General features: G+C 41.2%; 1 protein-coding gene across 2 annotated transcripts in view; it reads left to right on the top strand.

Annotated features, from left to right (window-relative positions):
* LOC110832116 (uncharacterized) overlaps positions 1-23,424 on the top strand; it is a 223,042-nt gene that overhangs the window by 73,517 nt on the left and 126,101 nt on the right. The window contains exon 1 of one of the 2 annotated variants that reach the window (XM_087353113.1): positions 205-725. The exons of the other annotated variant lie outside the window; for it this stretch is intronic. The gene's annotated coding sequence lies outside the window, so the exon portion shown is untranslated. Of the gene's footprint in view, positions 1-204; positions 726-23,424 lie in introns of those variants that run through there. 2 annotated transcript variants of the gene reach the window in all.

Genomic DNA, 23,424 nt, shown 5'->3' with positions numbered 1-23,424 from the left:
ATTATATCAGAAAATGAGACTAGTTTTCACGATGTCCTCTAAAAGGAAAACCAGACGTTTAATGTAAAAAGAAATTCTATCAACGAGGATGTTTTAAAAGAAAATCTCTTACACTGAACTGGCAACATCGTTGCGACTAAGGTTCATGTTTGTGGCCGCTAGGTGGACTAGTGGTCGGACAGAGAAATGAAGAACGCAAACGCGTTTAGGACAGACGAGGAGCGGGGAGGATGTGTGGTCAGAGGAAAGCCAACTGAGCGAGAGACGGAAACGCTGCCAGCAGTGGGCTGGTAGTTGCGTTTGAGGTTAGAACGAGCGTTGTGTTTTGTGTTATTTGAATTAGCATCTACAACCATCTATTGTCAGTGGATACGTAATCAAATCACAGGAAGTTATTAACTGGTGATAACAGAAAAGTGTTGTGGCTGGAAAAGCAGATGTGAACGTGTGCCATTTTGTGAATTATTTGTGCCCACATTTCATAAGAAGTTCTGATTCAGTACGCGCCATTACTCATGATGTAGCAGTTTATAATTCATTTTGTTTCACATTGATGTGTGGATAAATATATGGACTACAGTTGTTTGTGTTAGATTTGAAGTGTTGCTACCGTTTGTGTGTGTGTGTCGAGTACAGTTTTGAAGCTATCACAACGGTGGATATAACACCTGCCTCAAAGTGTAGCAGAGGAAAGAGATTTCAAGTTATGGAAAAGTAGGAGGAATGTAAGTAAACAAAACGCGTCATTAGTGACGTCATTTCTTATTTTGTTGGCACTGTTATGATCTCCATGAAACGTTATGTAGGCCAACGGCCAACTTTTTGTGTGTGGTCAGATGTATAATCGTCATGTTACAGCTGAATAAGTCTTCATGTCCATTGTTTTCTGAATTAGTCGTACAAGTTCCGACAGTAGAGCGAAGAGATTTGTAGGTTAGGTTTGGAACAGTGTTGTGGGTTTGTGACAAATAGAGCGAGTTTATTTATCTATAACTCTTGTATTATCATCGAAATTATAGTGTATACAGGACAATAAAGTAGTTGATGAAAGACTTTCATCAACTTCAGTTCAGTTATTACGCGTTTAGATTACTTCCTGAGGGATAGTTTCCGTTTCCTTCCAAATATTTTGTCACAGACAAGGAATTCAGTCGAATCAGCGTAGTCAGCCATATTCCACTTGAGTTCACGCCCGTGCATACTACATTTTTGCGTGATAGAATTAATAATGTGTGTAAAGTGTAGGCTAGATCTCTGTCGACGGAAGACATGAACAAGCTAGAAAATTACCTAACGTCTGTATCACGTTTTTCCGGTTCTGTTGCCGGGAAGTGGAGCACGGCTACTAAAGACACGACCGGAGTTCGATTCCGGGCAGACGCTGGAATTTTTTTTTGTATTGTGCTGCATAATCCGGCGAGAAATTCAATTACCCCTGCAGTTGAAACAAATTTAAGATAACACGAAAATTCCCAGGCGTTGTATAAAGCAGTCTAGTCTCTTTGAAGACTCTGCAACAAGTTTTCGGTTCCCTACGGCTTATCTCCAGACATGAACTTCGCCCAATTAAGACTGTCGGGGCGTGTTGACTCATTGCCCCCTGGAAAGAGAATGAGCTGACGAAAGCTCCATTTTGTTCACGTACCATGTTCGACGAAAATTTGTTACGATAAAAAGGCATTAGCTGATCTCGCCGACCGTGTGGTCAGCGACGTGGGTCATGGGATCGCGGGTTCGAATCCTGCTCAAGGAACTGGCCACACGGTCTAGGGCATGGCTTTTCGCTCCAGGAAACACGGCCAGTGCCTTCGGTATCTTATTATTTTTCGTTCAAGGCCCTAACCTTATCAGCATTGGTATTTTTCTCACTTCTGGATTATGTTTCTGATGTGCTTCGAAAAATAATTTTGGTACTTGTGGGTTATCGAGACACGTCGCTTTAAAAATAGGTTAGGTTAGGTTAGGTTAATGTGTGTGGATAAATGACAATACTTGAAAGTTATTATATTTTATTTCAATAAATGACAAATTATTATATATTGTTTGGATATGCACGAGATGTTAATAGGAGGCCAAATTTAATAACTGAACGAACTAAGAGATGAGAGCAACCGAGTACACGGGTATACGCATGCCAAGTTTTCCGTGACAATCCAACTCCAGATATATTTGACTTCCCCGTTCTGTGTCCCGTTAACCCACAAGTACCATAATTTTTAGCCAAGATAATTTCTTCTCTTTTAAATTGTGTAATGCTATAACATTCGTTTGTGTAAAATTTTGCAACCCCACCCACCGTCAGAGAGATCTTTTACGTTTTAACAAGTTTAATAAAATTATCGCGATTTAAAACGTAATTTTTTGAAACGTGGTCACTGTCATTTTACTTGGTTTGCTCTATATTTCAGATTATTTAGCGTCCACTGATAGGATAATTAGTGATTAATGCGTGGAGGGATATTTTAACCCCATGCAAGACCTTAGCCAGGTTATTTGAACCTGGGACTTCCCGACTACAAAACAGGAATGCAAACCACTGAACCGCGTCGTTAGACAGCTCAGTGTTTAGACTAGGCTTTACGTGTGAATTGCAGAATACGTAAGAGCGAGGAAGTGGTAATAAATTTTTTTATAATAATACGTGCAGGTCAAATGATGGACGGAGAATGAACGTTATAATTTAGAAGTCCGCAGTTTTGCATTTGTTACAGTGTTTTAATCATTGATGTGAGGGTTGGCTCTCCTTCATTTCCTTATTATTCAATCTATTCAACACATTACACGGTTTTTACTTCAATGTACCCGAGACAGACCTTGCCCCTGAGGTATATAATGTAGCAGCTATTTCCGAATTACATTTTGTTTTTAATACGTGTTACATGTATCATATAGTTTTATTGTGAGGGATGACTATATATTTTACGACAGCGTCTTTCGAATGACGTATGAATATCCTAAAATGGCAGTTTTTTGAAGTTTTCTGATGTCGTGTTCGCCCGGGATGTTGGCCAAATATTTTCTGAGTGACCTGAAGACAGTTACAGTTGCTCCTATAATTATCGGGATTACTTTTGCTTTCACTTTCCACAATCGCTGTATTTCGATGAGAAGGTCCTTGTACCGGGTCTACAATTTATGAGGCTGCGGTCATGCTTGCATTGCGTGGTCGGCCGGAGCTCTGTTGATGTGGGCGGGAGTCGTGCGCGTTCTTCCGGTGGGTGACCGGGCGAATCAGTTTCGGTGCCGCTAGTAACAGCGGACTACGAATATTTCTCGTCACTAATACATGTAATTACATTAATTGTTCTTACCTTAAATCACAAAAGATGTTCAAAGTGACTTCCTTGTTCTTGCAAGCAAGCTTCACATCTCTTTAACATGTTTCGAAATACTGGAAATTGCTCTTTTTATTATTTTATATTTTTCTGTCAGCTGGTCATATTTCTGAACTTAAGTTATGGTGGGAGTCTGCAAGGAGCTGTCATTTCTCACAATACCCTCTGTAGATTTTCTTGAAATCCTCATGTAATCTTCGGGGTTTGTTGCATTGGATAAGAATCTTGGTATTAACGTATTAAATAGGAACCTTTGTATCACAGACTTTTGACTGAGTGAACAGCTAAGAAAGAAACTGGTTAGAGGCTAAGAGTCACAGAAATAGTCTCACTTAACAACAAGATGAAGGTAGCTTGAAATAAAAGTAGGAATATTTCTGTGCTTAATTCTGTGTCCCCCCCCCCCACGGTTTCACATACAAAAACCATGCAAATAAATTCAGTCATCGGTGTTCCAAATAAATGACCTTGAAAACAGATTTTTCGCAATTTTAATTGCACAACCTTTGATGTAATTCTAATTGTCCACCATTGAAAAAGATCCCTCGCCTGTTACTTCAGAATAAGTTACGATTAACCACTGGAAAGGCTGGAGATCGTTCAAAACATGGGAATGAGTTGCACCCTAAAGTCCGCTCACTCCCGTTCGAAAACAGGTTCAGCGCATTTCAGCAAGACGTGGTTAGTCGTATGACTTCTCGTCAGAGTAGCCACTTCGCTTTTAATGAGTGATAATGACATAGATTACTTTATTTTTGAACTGTGACACTGTTTTCACTACAGCTGTCTACTTGAACGTTTTATAACCAAAGTATAAAAAAGCTCCATCTTGTTTTAAAATACACAGCTAAAAAAATTACAAGAGTCTGACATTTTACAACACTTGGCTTGCCTGTGAATTCAATCGTGCATTCAGCAAACAAGGTCAGTTTGTACGTGTTCTTTCTTTAGTGTGTGTTGACCAAACGAGACTGATAACATCGCGCAAGACTTTTATAAAATCATTTAACTCTTACTTCAAACCGGATATAACACAATACCACATTATAAAAGTAATATCCTTCCGCAGTAATCTACTGCGGTTAGAACGCTGGCCTTGTAATCCTGGGGGTCTCGGGTTCGATTCCCGGCGGTGCCCGAATTTATAACTTGCGTTGGGCAAGGCCGTGGTCTAGGCAACACGGAGTTTTCCTCCGGGGGCTTCCCCGGTTTCTCCATTCACACACAGAAGAAGGCAATGGCAAACCACTTCTGGATCACCTGCCAAGAACGTATATGAACAGGTCCCAGTCCGAGAAAAGGATGGAAGGATCCTGTTCATATGGACCTGTCGTCAGACAGAACACTAAATAATATATAATAAATAGTAATCAACTGTGATTGGCGTGTACCGAGAGTCTCGTATGTCTATATCCCTTCCGCCAATTTAAACAAAAAAATATCTAGTGTTAAGCAGTTTTTGATTCGAATTTAACTACACGTTCACAAATGGCGATACGACGTCGGTTTTCAATCCCTTCCTGATCTCCTTCTGGCTTCGTGTAATCGTCAGTGATGAAGAGAAAATTGCATGATCAGGGTTCTTTTAAACTTCATTGCTTGTCTGCTCGGGTCGTGCCTCTGTCGTATCTGAATCGACCTTTCAAGTCTTGCCGCGTAGCCTTCAGTTAACTCCGCAAGTTGCTGAGGCAGTTTCTCACCAAATCAATCCTTAACCCCACGTTCGTGTGTTTGTCTGCGTCGTTGTCCTCATGAGTTGTGCTTTTCGTAGAAGAGATTTCGATTTTAGCCACTAAGCAGCGTCCTGCTTGCCTGTATGAGGTATTATGTCGACGTGGCAACCTGACACGTGGCGTTGTTCAAATCAGTTACACTAGTTAGTACCCTACAAGACAGGAAAATTTTCAAACCTGAAAACTTCATGGTAACCACCAGTGTTTTTCGATTCGAAGATTATTAGCAACTCCTAATCCAAGAAATCAGAGTTTCTTCCAGTGTGGATAAAGATTGAATGTCTTTTACTTGGTTTTTCATTCCGCTAGAGAGGCTAGAAAGAAAAACATGTTTTGTTCTGATCAAAATCAAACATTTTGCTTTATCTTACCAGAATCGGCGAACGTTTCTTCAAAAGTTTCGTTCCTCTTTATCGATAATTACAATAATTTTCTTTTTTTAACAAAAGAAACCTGGTTTCTAACAGACGGTGTTACATTATCGTTCTTTGCATCTCAAGGCCACCATTGATTGACGTCATCAAAAGAGTTCGCTGTTAGCGGTTTGTTAAAAATAATAATTGTTACGCTAGGAGAAGTGTACATTAAAAATGGAACAGTTACGTGGTTGTTCCTCGGCCAGGGGCCAGAAGTGTTCTCTGATTTTCATCAGGAGGAGATGGTGAACTCTGAAGCGACTGTGAGATTGAGGGTTTCATTGCAGCGAGCATAAAATGGCTGTCTTCTGCTTACACTGATGATGAAGACGGCAAGCACCTCTGAAACGTCGGTAAACCACTACTGAAGCTCTTTCCCTGTCAGATTATCTTTTATCTTATGATTTCTGTTGTCACTACCGGCGAATGGAGGAAATACGAAGGCTTGAAGAATTGAAGTGAGATCGATAGCGTAGAATTTACGTTTCTGGTAGACAGGAGACGGTGTGATTTCTTCATTTTGATAAAGTGTCCTCCAAACGAGAAGTAGACATTTTATATTTAGATCTGAGTTTTAATTTACGTATTTATATCTAACTGTCACGCAACTTCTGTGTTAACTTTTGGCCCAGGCGTCTTCGAGCAAATATTCGTGGCGATGCTCATCAAAGTTCTCTTCTAACCCTAGAAAACACGCCACGTGACATTGAGGAATAGCTCGTGCGTTGATATAATGTTGCCGATTTTGAATGTACGAAACATTTTCCGCTTATAAAGTTTGAGCACGTCCCTGGTAAATGTTAACTGTGTAACAAGCCTCGTGTAAAATTTTCCCCTCCTGCTGTGACTACGCTGTATTAGTAGAACTGACTATACATATGACGTAATTAACAGTGTCACGTGATGAACTCCAACGAGAATGTTACTGCGCTGTGTAGAGGGCTCTGTCGTAACGCGAAGTAAAAGAAACTGTGAAATATTAATACTTTGAAGCCAAAACTAATCTAAACAATGTTTAAAAATTCAGTTTGTACCTCCAGTGCCCATGAGCCGGGATAGCTAAGTCAGTGTAGTGACAAGCTACGGGCTGGACGACCGGGGTTCGATCCCCGACGGGGGCAGAGGATTTTTCCTCTAGCCTCTGCGTCCAGACCGGCTCTGGGGCCCACCCAGCCTCCTCTACAATGGGTACCGGGGTCCTTTCCCGGGGGTAAAGCCGGCCGGGGCGTGATGCTGACCACTCACCCCCATCTAGTGCCGAGGTCAAGGAAGAGAGGAGCTATACCTCCACTCCCCCCAAACGCCTACATGGCGTATAGTGGGACAAACTTTACTTTACTTTACTTACCTCCAGTGCCCAAGTCATTAAAAATCTGTATTTGCAAAAACCGACTTCTGACGTAAATACGTCCATACGGAAGGGTCATTCGGCAAAAACGTGAAACGAAAACGTGGAACGAAAATGTGTAAAAAGTAAGTTTGTCTTATTATACGCCATGTAGGCGCTTGGGGTGAGTGAAGGTATAGCTCCTCCCTTCCTTGACCTCGGCACTAGATAGGGCGAGTGGTCAGCATCACGCCCCGGCCGGCTTTACCCCCGGGAAAGGACCCCGGTACCCATTGTAGAGGAGGCTGGGTGGGGCCCCCAGAGGCTAGAGGAAAAATCCTCTGCCCCCCCCGTCGGGGATCGAACCCCGGTCGTCCAGCCCGTAGCTACTCACTATACTGACTGAGCTATCCCGGCTCTGGGATTGTTGTTACCTATAAAACAGTACATTACTTTACATTACATTCATCTACCACAGACCCATTTTAAGCGTAATTAATTCAAGTTAAATAAGCAAAGTCTTAATCAAACTTATCTCAATTGTAAAGAATGTATAAAGGAAATATTTAGAATAAAGCCAATATATAAACTTCCTTTCCGTATAGACGTATTTACGTCAAATTCTCCGGAACCGTGGTTCCACTGTCAATTTTTTGAGTAATGTAATCACATACACAGTCTATTGTGTGCTATATGTGTCCGGTTAATATATTTTCTAACGTAGAAGGTGAAATTATAATGATAATTATTTCGTCCCAAACAATAATGCGTGCTGAATTAAACGTCTGATTCTTAAAAGAAGTAATTTCCTCCTTCAGTTCACTAATTAAACAAGGACTATATCCTTTGAACGCGTAATGACAAGAGGAAATAATTGAAATATTAAAAGTAATACAACCTGCATCCACCAGTACTCGAAATTAGTGTTCTCCTTCGGTGAAGAGGGCTTGCTTTAAGAGGGGACAACCAAATCATTGACTTTATTGGACTGATTTAGTCAGTTTGACTCATTTTTACGCGAATTCATGAAAAAATTATGATAATTTTGGAAAAGGAACCCCTTGATATACTTGTTAGTCACGATTTGTGAAGAATTTGTAGGGGGCCAAAGTGTTGACAGCTGTTGAAACCGAAATACAGAAAGTATTTTGGAATTTTTTTGGATTGTGTGATGGTATGGTACATTATCTTTAGTAATGATAATCCCCAAAGATGAGAGATTCTGATACTTTAATTAGAGGCAAGTTATTTAATCAGTTTCTGTGATTAATTTTATAAAATGAATTTATTGCAATTTTTATTTAATAACTCGTTTATTGTTATTATTCCAAATACATAATTTTGATAATGCAAGTTTTGCTAATCAAAATTTTTTGTGGTCTGAGATAACATTTATGACCTGTACTCTGTTAGAAGCTGTGAAATTTAGTAATTTGTATAAATAATGATGATTTTGTTAAAATTATGTACATTTGTATTTCAAAATAAATTGTTTCTGATATTGAATTTGCAACTTTTAACACGAAAATGGCAGGAAGAGGGCCCACTTTTCTAAGTACCCGGTGGGGGGGGGGGGTCCAAAGAGTTATTGAAATACCCCTGCGTTAGTCAAGGAAAACGAACGTGTGTCGATCACAAAGACCAGTTGGTTAATGCCTTCATAAAAATAAACTCGCTTAATCTGAGAATCGTGGGATTGAAATCGTGTTATTGATTGTTAAAACGTGGTTCATACAGTTATCACTGTGCTGTAAAGGATTAAGTACACATTATACAACTTGTAATTATTAGTTTTGCGTGCCCGTGTCTTTCTGTTGAGGCTTACTTAATAATGACGAGAAACTTTTAAGGGAGGTTGGTTCACACCGACGCGACTGGGAGCAAACAGCAGGTATTTGGCGATGCGCTATCTCCCGTTTGCTGCTTTGGTGTAAATCAGGGGTGGGGAACCAGCGGCCCTAAGGCCACATGTGGCCCTCTAGGTCCTTAAGTGCGGGCTTTAGACTGAATCCAAATTTTACAGAACAAATCCTTTTATTTTTATTAATACATGCTGCAACCAAATATTCAAATGCTTTCCAACAAAACTTAGACACAATAAAGTCATTAAAAGATTAGTTAACTTTAAAATTAACAAATAGTTTTTATTTTTTGAAATTATTTAGTACGTAGTAGTTAGATTTTTACAAATTAATGTACATTTTTAAGTATATCTAATTGAAGTTTCTTGAATGCGGCCTTATTTGATTATTATTATTATTTATTTATTTAGTGTTCTGTCTGACGACAGGTCCATATGAACAGGATCCTTCCATCTTTTTCTCGGACTGGGACCTGTTCATATACGTTCTTGGCAGATGATCCAGAAGTGGTTTGCCATTGCCTTCTTCTGTGTGTGAATGGAGTAATTGTTGGGATGCCACGGAGGAAAACTCCGTGTTGCCTAGACCACGGCCTTGCCCAACACAAGTTATAAATTCGGGCACCGCCGGGAATCGAACCCGAGACCCCAGGATTACAACCGCTAGACCACCTTGGCTATCTTATTTGATTACAGCTAAATTAATGCGGCCTTCCAACACGAAAAGGTCCCCCACCCCTGATGTAAATCCTGCAAAAGGCTGCCACGAATAGGAAGAAGGCGATTTGATATCGTATGTCGCCTGTCGCCTGTCGCTTGTTGCTACCTGCGTCGTTATAAAGTCTGCCCAAGGCAAATGCTTCTTTCTAAGTGACAGTGCACTGTGAATTAGGACACACCTATCTGTCCACTTTTAACTTGTCTAGAGTCGTTTTTACTGATGCTGATGTCATTGGACCTCACTTTCACGCCTTCTAATCGCCGACAGAAGAAGTCCCCGTTATTCGTCTCGCCCAAGTACGAACCTGATGAGAATGAACCTTCCGCCCACCACACGATTGGAGAAAGACCGTACCTTTATTTAATAATCGCTTGTCGTTTTCTGGGCAGGGCAGATTATACAGACAATTCAATTACAATTTTTGTACAATTTATGCATTGATTAATCATTGACACGTGTTAATTTTAAGCATTCTGAACTCACGAAATCTTGCGCATGCGCGTATATCGCATTCCTACCAGGGATTTTCTCCTGATCTGTGGACTGTACGCACACTTTATGAACATTAAGCACGTGCGAGTTCCGACCCTCTAATCACGAATTCTGTACCCCTCTGTTTACATCAGGTTTGTTGTTGGGTGAGACAGTTTATCTCAAGTAATTTCGTCATGTGAATTACAAGCAGATAAAATTAGAGTTTATTTATGTTTTCAGTAATAGTTTTGTTTTAATTTCAGTTTTTTTATATATATACTGGAACATATAGCTGCACGCTGGTGACTTATAAAAGTACTTAATTTGTCTATGTGAATATGTTTGCAGCAGGAAGTTAGTATTATTCTTAATTACCATGGCGTTTGAATAAATCGTCCTCATTTTTGCCATGCTGTCTGCCCTCGAGTCCATAATAAAGCGCCTCTGGGCCTGGGATACGTTCAGATGTCGATATTGACAACTAGTTAAAAGAAGTACAGTCCACGACTGTAATATTGAGAGTTGCAAGGAATACAGGAAGTACGTAGCTTTAAAGGCAGACGCTACCTTTCCTCCTTCACCCAGCAAGTCTCAAGATTACAGTCGCGGACTGTACTTTGTGATCTCCGTGTGTCTGACCGGAAGGAAGTGTTTGTACAAGAATTCTATGCTATTAAAACATGCTTTTAGAATTTAATTTCGAATCTGATGAAAGTAAACTAACTCAAAATTTTTTTTTATTTAGAATAGAGCAGTTAACGGCTGTTTGTGAGCGGAATTGGAGTTATTTTTTGAATTTAAGAAAGAATTTATGCCTGGGATGAGACTGTTTTGACGTGGAAATGTGTTACGGTGTGAGAATTCGATACAAGATGTACTACGTCACTTCAAATATTTAGGATGTCTAATGGGACAAGACGAGGTTAGAGTCTGGCGGCGGGTTTTTGTGAACACGGTAATGAACCGTTGGGTTCCGCAAAGAAAATGGGACGCTCTTTAACAAGGCGAGTAACAATCGACTTTTCAAAGAACGTCCTGCTCTATGGAGTGAGTGAGTGAATGGGCCCAGATGTTGTCATTTCGGGATTACATGGCAAGGCATTGATGCCGGCAGAAAAGAAGGGAGTTGGCTGGCTTCGTATGTAGTTCAGGACGTCTCTGATTCTGGGGTGATGTGGGGTTACCATATCTCGCAACAAGTCAAAGTTCGCTTCAGAAATGCATTTTCCTTGCGGTCTCCGTCATCAGGGCGAGGGAGATCGCCCTGATCAAGGACGCAGCAAGGACTTCTTAAACGTTGTTAAACATCGACCAGAATACACAGCGCAACAACCCAGAAGACAGAAATCTTGCTACTCATCGCCCTGATGATGGAGGCAGTATGACCTCCGAAACGTTGGTTGACATCGACCAGACTACACAGCACAACAACCCAGAAGACAGAAATCTTCATACTCATCGCCCTGATGACGGAGGCAGTATGACCTCTGAAACGTTGGTTAACATCGACCAGACTACACAGCGCAACAACCCAGAAGACAGAAATCTTCATACTCTGATGACGGAGGCAGTATGACCTCTGAAACGTTGGTAAACATAAACCAGACTACACAGCGCAACAACCCAGAAGACAGAAATCTTCATACTCTGATGACGGAGGCAGTATGACCTCTGAAACGTTGGTAAACATCGACCAGACTACACAGCGCAACAACCCAGAAGACAGAAATCTTCATACTCTGATGACGGAGGCAGTATGACCTCTGAAATGTTGGTTAACATCGACCAGACTACACAGCGCAACAACCCAGAAGACAGAAATCTTCATACTCTGATGATGGAGGCAGTATGACCTCTGAAATGTTGGTTAACATCGACCAGACTACACAGCGCAACAACCCAGAAGACAGAAATCTTCATACTCTGATGACGGAGGCAGTATGACCTCTGAAACGTTGGTAAACATCGACCAGACTACACAGCGCAACAACCCAGAAGACAGAAATCTTCATACTCTGATGACGGAGGCAGTATGACCTCTGAAACGTTGGTAAACATCGACCAGACTACACAGCGCAACAACCCAGAAGACAGAAATCTTCATACTCTGATGACGGAGGCAGTATGACCTCTGAAACGTTGGTAAACATCGACCAGACTACACAGCGCAACAACCCAGAAGACAGAAATCTTCATACTCTGATGATGGAGGCAGTATGACCTCTGAAATGTTGGTTAACATCGACCAGACTACACAGCGCAACAACCCAGAAGACAGAAATCTTCATACTCTGATGACGGAGGCAGTATGACCTCTGAAACGTTGGTAAACATAAACCAGACTACACAGCGCAACAACCCAGAAGACAGAAATCTTCATACTCTGATGACGGAGGCAGTATGATCTCTGAAACGTTGGTAAACATCGGCCAGACTACACAGCGCAACAACCCAGAAGACAGAAATCTTCATACTCTGATGATGGAGGCAGTATGACCTCTGAAATGTTGGTTAACATCGACCAGACTACACAGCGCAACAACCCAGAAGACAGAAATCTTCATACTCTGATGACGGAGGCAGTATGACCTCTGAAACGTTGGTAAACATCGACCAGACTACACAGCGCAACAACCCAGAAGACAGAAATCTTCATACTCTGATGATGGAGGCAGTATGACCTCTGAAATGTTGGTTAACATCGACCAGACTACACAGCGCAACAACCCAGAAGACAGAAATCTTCATACTCTGATGACGGAGGCAGTATGACCTCTGAAACGTTGGTAAACATCGACCAGACTACACAGCGCAACAACCCAGAAGAGGGCCATCTTGAAATCAGTAATTAATATCCTGTGGGAGGTTTCTTTTACGCTTAAAAATGCGGGTATCACACGTGCACGAAATACTGCACATTTGCTGACATTATATTTTTAAGAACGAAACGTGATACGTAAATAGGATGAAATTGTAACTTTAATTCGGAAGACAATAGGAGAATACTAACAACAGTTTTATGATTTAACAGAATTTGTGAATACTTTGCCAACTCCAGTATCCTGATGATTCGATATTATCTTCGGGCTTAAATTATGTTTCTGTTACTCTTTTGTATTTGATTTCATTAGTCCCAAGTTTCATTGTACACAACAGACATTTATATTACAACACTTTAAAGCCTTGAAAAAATTTGCTTTGCTGTACTCTCCGTTTCTTAGAAGTAAAACGATAAAATTGGTTATCACATTGTGTTGTCGTGTTTGCCCTTTAATTACCTTATAATATTGCATCAACATAGTGGCCGTCTATACAGCGAAGGTAATTTCACACGTCCGTAACATTTGCATACTGCGAGAGACTCCAGAAGTTAACGACTTGTATACGTTTTGGTGGAATAATCCTCTGGATCATTATGGATCAGGTTGATGCCAGCGGGTCCCGTGACACATCCTTAGCAATCTTCAGCCTTTTTATTATTAGTTGCAAGTCAGCTTTACGTCAAATCAACGTCCAAAGCTCCAGTCAGCCGAGATTACTAGTGTCTCTGTTCATCTGTTCAGCAGTGTTAGTCAACGAAAAGTTTTTGCTTCTGAACACAATTACTGTTAGAGAAAATTGATAGGACATACAGCGGCTCGTATGTCGATTTGCAGAGCTTTACGTCAGTGCCAGAAAAATTCGTCTTACGAGGTGCGATCGGAAAGTTTCCAGGCTGCGCGTATAAAAACCCGTACACTTATCTCAGGTATTAAATTCATCCATCACCCTCGAAGTAGTTCCCCTGGGAGTGAACACAACGATCCCAGCGCCGCTGCCAAGCCTGGAAGCATCCCTGGAAATCTTTCTTTGTCAGCCTGTCAAGCACCATCTGCGATTCTGCCTGAATCTCTTCTATCGTCTCAAATATCCTTCCCTTTAGCTGAATTTTCATCTTTGGGAAGAGGAAGAAGTCACACGGAGCTTAGAAAGGAAGTACGGGTCGGTTCTTGCAAGATCTTTGAGCTCCTGACAAACGAGAAGTCGATTCTGCTTCTGGTCCTCAGACAGGATGCGTCGCATGTGGAGTTCTTCCTTTAGAATCAGCTGACAGGTCCCATAGCCTATCCCAACAATGTCGCACAAGTCGTTGATGGTACGACGTCGATCTTCGTAACATTTTCGGGCGTTGTGCTCGAAGATGGTCGTCCAGAACGCTCGTCATCATCGACAGAGTTTCGGCCATTTTTAAAACGTGAATGCCACACAAAAGTTTGTGCACGACCCATTGCGGACTCCCCAAATGCTTGCTTTAGCATTTCATAGGTTTCCGTAGCCGTTTTGGCGAGTCTTTGGCAAAATTTGATGCACACGCCATTCCGAAATCGCAGGAGGGTCGGTGTAATGCACTACCAAAACGCCCGTAACTAAGAAACAAATGCTAATTCGATGATGCCGGCTGGCACACTGATTCACTATGATTGTAGGCCGCACCCTCTAGCGGCAGAAGCTCGTACTACATCCGGTTCGCCCTCTATTGACACAGTCTTGAAACTTTCCGATCGCACCTCGTATATGGATCCAGAATAACTGAAGAAGAATCATAGGAATCGAACTCCGGTCGTCTAGGACGTGAGCCAGTGAGCTATGCTGTTGCAGAATGGACCTACCTCTTGTGACCGAGATGCGACTGTATAGGGGTTATGACGTGTTGTGACTGTTTCCCCGGTAGTTCGCTATTGGGGCGGGTTGTGGCGGTTCCAAGTTAAGTGGGACAACTTGTAGTATCAAAAACATTGGAAAATAGTTGGTGTTGTCTGTTTAAATCAATTATAGGTCGCAATGTCTTCTTATGTTGTGCATTTGAAATGGTTTTCAAATGTTTCGATTTATTTGTTACAAGTGACTGGCGAAAGTTAAGCTGGGCAGTTCTGACGTAAAGGTAGAACCAATTGTCGACTTTTGAAATATACAGGTGGTCCGAGAAAGAGTGGACACATTTTTTAAACATTTTTATTGGGGAAATAAACAGAGCTACATGAAACAGCAATTCAGAAACTTTTTCCCGCCAACTTTCTCCATTTCACTGCACTTCGATCTGAGCTCCCTTTCATGCTCGCACAATGCCCGTTCTGTATTCAGATGCGTTGCCACACGTTTGAGGCGTGATTCCTTCCACAGAATGGACGATGCTGTTTTTCAAATCTTGCAAACAAGTGACTCGTTTGCGGTCCACCTGGTCCTTTGTGTACCCCCGAAGGAAGAAATCCATGGGCGTTAAATCCGGTGATCTTGTAGGTCATACAAAGGGCCCACCTTCTCCAAACCATCTTGGAGGAAACGTATGGGGAAGAAACTTTCTGAGTCACTGTTTCATGTGGTGAAAACTGTGCTCTCCTAGCTCTGTTTATTTTCTCAATAAAGACGTTTAAAATGAGTACACTCTTTCTCGGACACCCTGTATTTCGTAATGTAATGACTTTTTATATGTTGATACAGTTAGGAATATTTTGTGACAAAATTGAACAGTTTTGAGGTTGAAATCCTTGTCGTTTGTAGGAATTCGTAAAGTGGAATGCAATGTTAATCATTCCCGAATAATTCGATCCTTCTGCCCCGTTTTTCAGTGTTTCCTTGTTTTCTCGCCTAGTGCCGCTCATGACAGCTGATCACGTAATCCTTCTCAGTTCGCAATCTTTGTGTTTTATAAGCCCAGTAGCAAAATATTCTGTCTCTGAGCTATGAAAGCAAAATTAGATGTGTTAAACACAAAAGTACTTATAACCTGGTGACATGCCTGGAAGAGAACGGAGATCATTACGTAAATGGGAGCGTCACTGTATATTAATTGTTTTTTGTGTTCATGGCTTATTTAAGCTCGCTGCCAATAGCGTCGAACGTCGGGCTGAAACAGGGTTTATATGGAAGGAAGCTATCGACGTTTGAACCGGACCTCTAGCAGAAGCCAACCGCTCGGCTGAGACGTTCGGTGAGAAGCATCTTAAACACAAATAAGCAAAGCTGTCTCACTATACATGTAGGGGCTTTGACCTCGGCACTAGATGGGGGCGAGTGGTCAGCATCACGCCCCGGCCGGCTTTACCCCCGGGAAAGGACCCCGGTAACCATTGTTACGAGGCTGAGTGGGCCCCGGAACCGGTCTGGACGCAGAGTCTAGAGGAAAAATCCTTTGCCCCTGTCGGGGATCGAACCCCGGAGAATGTATACTGGGTTTGGGCGGGCAAACTAGAAGGAATGAGACCTGGGTTCATCTGACTCAGGTTAGGGACCAGTGGTGGGCTGTTGTGAACACGGTAATGAACCTTCGGGTTCCATAAAATTTTGGGAATTTCTTGAGTGGATTAGCGACTATTGGCTTCTCAGGAAGGACTTGGCTCCATGGAGTAAGTAAGTTACGGAGACAACGATCCAGTTTAGTTCCATGAATGACTGTAAATTTGTACCCTTTGTGCAAATATCAGTTTTTCAAGAAGGAGCCGAGGTCTTTCAGACGACGGGGTGAGTCCCCCTTCCTTCTTGTGTTGCCAAAAGCAGATATTACCATAAAATATAAGCAGTCATATTTATCTCATTAAGTTATTTCGGCTTGAAGATTTCCATTCTCTGGGTTCTTGCGCCGTGTAGTCTGGTCGATGTTAACCAACGTTTCAGAGGTCATACTGCCTCCGTCATCAGAGTATGAAGATTTCTGTCTTCTGGGTTATTGCGCTGTGTAGTCTGGTCGATGTTTACCGACGTTTCGGAGGTCATACTGCCTCCGTCATCAGAGTATGAAGATTTCTGTCTTCTGGGTTGTTGCGCCGTGTAGTCTGGTCGATGTTAACCAACGTTTCAGAGGTCATACTGCCTCCGTCATCAGAGTATGAAGATTTCTGTCTTCTGGGTTATTGCGCTGTGTAGTCTGGTCGATGTTTACCAACGTTTCAGAGGTCATACTGCCTCCGTCATCAGAGTATGAAGATTTCTGTCTTCTGGGTTATTGCGCTGTGTAGTCTGGTCGATGTTAACCAACGTTTCAGAGGTCATACTGCCTCCGTCATCAGAGTATGAAGATTTCTGTCTTCTGGGTTATTGCGCTGTGTAGTCTGGTCGATGTTAACCAACGTTTCAGAGGTCATACTGCCTCCGTCATCAGAGTATGAAGATTTCTGTCTTCTGGGTTATTGCGCTGTGTAGTCTGGTCGATGTTAACCAACGTTTCAGAGGTCATACTGCCTCCGTCATCAGAGTATGAAGATTTCTGTCTTCTGGGTTATTGCGCTGTGTAGTCTGGTCGATGTTAACCAACGTTTCAGAGGTCATACTGCCTCCGTCATCAGAGTATGAAGATTTCTGTCTTCTGGGTTATTGCGCTGTGTAGTCTGGTCGATGTTAACCAACGTTTCAGAGGTCATACTGCCTCCGTCATCAGAGTATGAAGATTTCTGTCTTCTGGGTTATTGCGCTGTGTAGTCTGGTCGATGTTAACCAACGTTTCAGAGGTCATACTGCCTCCGTCATCAGGGAGATGAATATAAATCTTCATACTCACCGCTGTGAGAACCTCAAGTCTTACATAATTTCGCCTTATTTCGCGTACAGTATTGATCATTTGGGTTAAACCATGAACCATTACCTCGTTGTATGAAGTGCAGTACCTCGATGGTAATAGTAATTTCGTCCGTTTGTCATGTGTTTTGAATTCTTAAGTAGCTGTTCCGTCCCTCGTTTATATTATGAAACTTGTAGTTCATGCTGTTGTGTTGCGGGGTGACGGGGCCCAGGATAGAAATTCGAACATGCTTCAATCAACAAAACAGGTGGCCAGTGAGATCGGGGGAGGAATTGAAAACCGAGACTTCGAAAATCAAAGTGGACATTTGTGTGACAAGCAGTAATGAGCAGTTTCATATTTGCTTACATATCAGTGTGTTCACAATTAATTTAATTACGTGAACACTTTATAACATTCGATATTTACCTAATCATAATTTAACCTGTTTGTCATTGGTTATGCAAACTTCGAATAGGATGGCAATGATTTCTGTATTTTAGAATGTTCCCGCTCTTTGGAAACTCTTGGTGTAGACGTTCTGGACGAAAATGTGTGACACAGATGAATGTTCTCGTCGAGATGATTGGGGCATTGATGCCGGCGGTAAATACAGAAGTAGACTCAAGCAGCCAATTGAGACCACCGCTCTATATATTTCCCCATTCCAAACTCGACTTCTTTGATTCTGGAGTGAGGTAATGTATCCATATATCGTCACAAGTCACCATTTCCTTTAGAAATGCTCTACACTCGAGTTCAGTCCGATTCAGATGGTCTGAAGACACAGAAACACGTTGTGCCTTCTAGTCGAATGTCAGCATCTTTTGGACCCATCGTGCACACACTTTCTTGAAAAATGACTGTTCACGAATAATTGATGTTATACCACGCACTTTAATTCGCATGTTTTCCAAAATCACCTCAACGTGTCTATTGTTCATGTCTGTGACACGTGACCATGTGGTCGGTTGGCGAACTATTCACGGCCTTCCGAAAATTCGTTGCTTCAGCCATACACTTTCAAATTTGAGCACTTAACCTCCGGAGAAATTTCTCCAGAAATTTAATTATACAGCGTTGTTCTACGGCTGGAGTGAGAAAATTGTCCGACGCCATTTTGTGATCTTCTAATGCGAACACGCCGTGTGTATGGGAATGAGAACAGTGTTGCCACCATCTGCCAAGAAGCTTATTTTCGTCATTCTGGTGCAGACGTATTTTGGTAAGAAAAGCCCGTTAGACCCAGAACCAACGTAGTATTTTCAAACATCTGTAACCAGACATGACCATGCAAGTGGTTCTAGTATCGATGCCACCTCATATGTTTGTTTGGCCGCTGTGTTGGTATTATCAATCGTAGAAAACGCAAAAGTATGATTTTAAGGTTCGTCTGCAATGGCATAACGTCATAACCAAATTTTATCAAAATCCGTCCAGTGGTTCTCGAGTTAAATGATGCAGAGAGACGTGACCAGATCTTTTGCGTTTATTTCGTGCGTACATGCAAATAACAGATACGGGAGTCGCTGTTTTTTTTAGTGTTCATAAACGTTCTTGGCAGATGATCCAGAAGTGGTTTGCCATTGCCTTCTTCTGTGTGTGAATGGAGTAATTGTTGGGATGCCACGGAGAAACCGGGGAAGCCCCCGGAGGAAAACTCCGTGTTGCCTAGACCACGGCCTTGCCCAACACAAGTTATAAATTCGGGCACCGCCGGGAATCGAACCCGAGACCCCAGGATTACAAGGCCAGCGTTCTAACCGCTAGACCACCTCATCTTATTATTATTTAGTGTTCTGTCTGACGACAGGTCCATATGAACAGGATCCTTCCATCCTTTTCTCGGACTGGGACCTGTTCATATACGTTCTTGGCAGATGATCCAGAAGTGGTTTGCCATTGCCTTCTTCTGTGTGTGAATGGAGTAATTGTTGGGATGCCACGGAGGAAAACTCCGTGTTGCCTAGACCACGGCCTTGCCCAACACAAGTTATAAATTCGGGCACCGCCGGGAATTGAACCCGAGACCCCCAGGATTACAAGGCCAGCGTTCTATCCGCACAAAGCTGCAACCTGTGGTTTAACTGCCTTGGTGGTATTTTCTGTTTATTATTCTGTTATAACCGATGCCCAGAAGAGAATGACGAGTGGATTTTATTCGACATGGTTTCAAATAATTTACAGCTGTTCATGTGATCTTTGTTTTTCCCTCGTTCTGTGTTAATGAAAAGAGAAACGTGTTGCATAATTTCGTACTCGCCCCTTTTTATACATGAAATGCGGTTGGTGACGTAGGCATGTGATGAAGAAACACGTCTACGAACAGCGGCGACACGTGATCTACTCCAAATTTGAGGCTGGATTTAATAACGACAAAGGACTCACTGTCTCCTGATAATCACGTGTGTGTGTTACTTGCTATTATTAAATGACTCTCATTTTAATTGATAATCAATCCACTGTTATTCCGGGATGGGACAGGGTCTGTCCTAGTCACCAGACGCGATTTAATATGCGTATGACTGATGATTTTGTAGCCACATTACTAATGCTGATTGTGTTGTACGTCTACCAGAAGAAACGGCTGTAGACCTGATTGAATGATTAATTGGCCGACAGTTGATTCGTCGACACTGTCTCATATTTGTGGAGTGTTTATTTCGGTTCTGTTGTGTTTTCTTACACGTCTCTCTTAAACATTTAATTTACAAGAATAAATTGAATACAGGCCACGTGATATCAATTGTGTAATGTACAGAATATTCTATACATATTTTTACAGATTGATTTGTTACTGTGTGTTTATTTAAGAACATTTAATAATTAAATTAATTTATTTAAGTGCTTGACAACAGCCAAATAAAGCGAATAACAAACAAGCACTAATATCAGTACAAAATAAAATATAAAAATAATAATAATAAAAGTAAATTATTACAAATACAAAAACAAACTATAATTGTACAATATTATTAATGATAATAATTTAGTTAAATCATTTATTGAATAATAATTCAAATGAATATAGAGTAAACAAACCAACAACTATTAACACTATAATAGACACTATTGCCATACGCGTTTCGACCTCAAGAGGTCATCATCAGTGGCATCAGGGAAATTAATTCATTTAATCAAATGATTTAAACTGGATTCAGATATTTGACAAAATATTCGAAGCGACCTTTTCATTTTGATTCTGAATCCAGTTTGAACCATTTGACTAAATGTATTAATTTCTCTGATGCCACTGATGATGACCTCTTGAGGTCGAAACGCGTATGGCAATAGTGTCTTATTATAGTGTTAATAGTTGTTGGTTTGCTTAATACTATATTCTAATACACTACACGGTATGCAAAGTTTTTAAAATCAAATAAATGAGCTAAATAATATGCCTAAGTAATATAATAATTAAATTAAAATCAGTTCAGTTTTAAACAATATTTAGATAACATAAAAAATTAAATTTTATTACAAATTAAAACGGTGAAATGAGAACAAATATTATTGTTTAAGAAGCTGACTGACATCGGTAAGCAAAATACGATCTTCGTTAAAGATGTCGATGGTTCTACAGCTGAGACTAGAAAGTTTCAGATCTGAGAATTGGACCCACTAGTAGGCATTTTGGCGGATTAACACTGAAAGACTGCATCCGTTAAAAATACAACCACGGTGTCAGTCTAATCATTCCATCGCAATTTTAACTTTGCAGTTTTGATAAATCATGGAATAAGTCTGTATATGTCGGTCTGTTTACAATAATTTACTTGTTAGGCGATAAGGTATACTCGTAAGACTTCTTCAGAATTGCAAATCCAGAATTCAAGAAAAATTCAAATGGGAAATAACGAAACATTCGCTTTGTGCTATCGACCTTCTTCATGACGCAAAGTGGCAAAGTCAGTTACCATCGACTCTTAAACTATCCCGTTAGTAAAACAGAATGGAAGTTTTAGATTCGTGTTTGGCGGTGCTTTAAATGTGTGCACGAGTATTTCCACGTCATGCTTGAGCGATTAACGCTTTGCAAAGACACTTAATGTTTTCGTATGATATTCATTGTTCCTTTTGCAGATCTTTTTTTCGTTTAGTGTTGCTAAATGTAGCCGTGGTTTTGTAAGCTCTCGAGTTTGCTTTCCGTATAAAAACTAAAGATGGAGAGACGATGAATGACTGACACAACCAACCACTGAACCCGATACAAACCAGTGGACCAAGAAGTGAACGAACTAAACTAGTTAACCAACCAGCCAACCAACCAACCGAGAAACCAAGTAAATAAGCAAACCAGCCAACGAAGCAACCAACAGACTAACGTATCCAACGAACGGATTGACCAACGAACCAAACAGCAACCAACGGGCCACTTAACCAACCATCAAACTAGACAAATAATGAAACAACCAACCACTGAACGAAGAAAGCAACCAACCAACTGACGAACGAACCAACGAACCAAGGAACCCACCGACGAACCAACAAGGCAACGAATTAACCATCCATCATTGAACCAACCAACCATCGAATGAATGAATGAATGAATGAATGAACGAACCAATTAACCGACTAACCAACGAACCAACCAACGAACGAACCATCCATCATTGAACCAACCAACCATCGAATGAATGAATGAATGAATGAATGAACGAACCAATTAACCGACTAACCAACGAACCAACCAACGAACGAACCATCCATCATTGAACCAACCAACCATCGAATGAATGAATGAATGAATGAATGAACGAACCAATTAACCGACTAACCAACGAACCAACCAACGAACGAACCATCCATCATTGAACCAACCAACCATCGAATGAATGAATGAATGAATGAATGAATGAACCAATTAACCGACTAATCAACGAGCCAACCAACCAAACCAGCAAACAACCGACTAACAGTCAAAGAAGCAACGACCCTAACAACCAAAGAACGAACCAGTCAAGCAGCTGTGTTTATGCCAATTCTTTGCTTTGATTTATGTAATTGATGAGGGAGGGAGTGAGGGGAAATGGTTGGGAAAGTTACACAACGAAATTTTTGGTGTATTTTATGGAGAGACTATGGGTGTGAGCAACAAACCTAGAAACCTAGAAACCAACCAGTCATCCGTGATTATAAAGTTTCTGGGTATAGTAGTCTACAACGCTCCTTTGGGAAAATGAAAACGCCAGCGTCCACATTTACGAGAGCGAACGGCGAGTCGAAATCCAAACAATGCAAAGAGTTGAGTGTTCGAATTCCGATGACTCACTGGTGTTTTTATCGTCTATATAACGGGGTACGTGACTTCCATTAAGGAACGCTAGTGACAGGTGGACTGGTGACCACACTGCCTGTTGTGCGTTTTCAAATGACTGGATCCTCGGTCCGTCGAGACGAATTCCACTAATAAATAGAACTTAAATAGGCCACGATGTTTACTTTTCATATGCTCAATCAGATTGCTCACAGTGCTGATTCACATCTGTGATTTATATAGTGTTTTAAAATTTGCTGCTGGTTCAGATCAAAATTCTGCAGGTACTTTTATTACTTCTGACGAATTAATTTCTGTTTCCCGAAATCGCAGTATCTGTTTATATGTGCATTCCAAAAGAAGTAAGCAAAACTCCTTTGTTTGCGTCATGGAGTCACAGCTTAATTTCTTTGTCAGGGAATTTAATGTAATGATATGTTTACAGATCGTAAATTAATTAACCACGAAGCAAACTGCGTAATTTATATTATGTTATATGTTACGAGAGTAAAACTTGTTCTCTAATTCTGAGGGAGGAACATGAGATACACGAGCATTAATAATAATTAATTAGTGTTCTGTCTGACGACAGGTCCATATGAACAGGATCCTTCCATCCTTTTCTCGGACTGGGACCTGTTCATATACGTTCTTGGCAGATGATCCAGAAGTGGTTTGCCATTGCCTTCTTCTGTGTGTGAATGGAGTAATTGTTGGGATGCCACGGAGGAAAACTCCGTGTTGCCTAGACCACGGCCTTGCCCAACAC

The sequence above is a fragment of the Zootermopsis nevadensis genome, unplaced genomic scaffold (genome assembly GCF_977971745.1).
Source record: "Zootermopsis nevadensis isolate Lab colony 2312 unplaced genomic scaffold, Znev_1.0 Znev_ptg000021l, whole genome shotgun sequence".
Lineage (NCBI taxonomy): Eukaryota > Metazoa > Arthropoda > Insecta > Blattodea > Termopsidae > Zootermopsis > Zootermopsis nevadensis.
The sequence above is the reverse complement of the archived record's forward strand: the minus strand, read 5'-3'. Positions and strand labels throughout refer to the sequence as shown.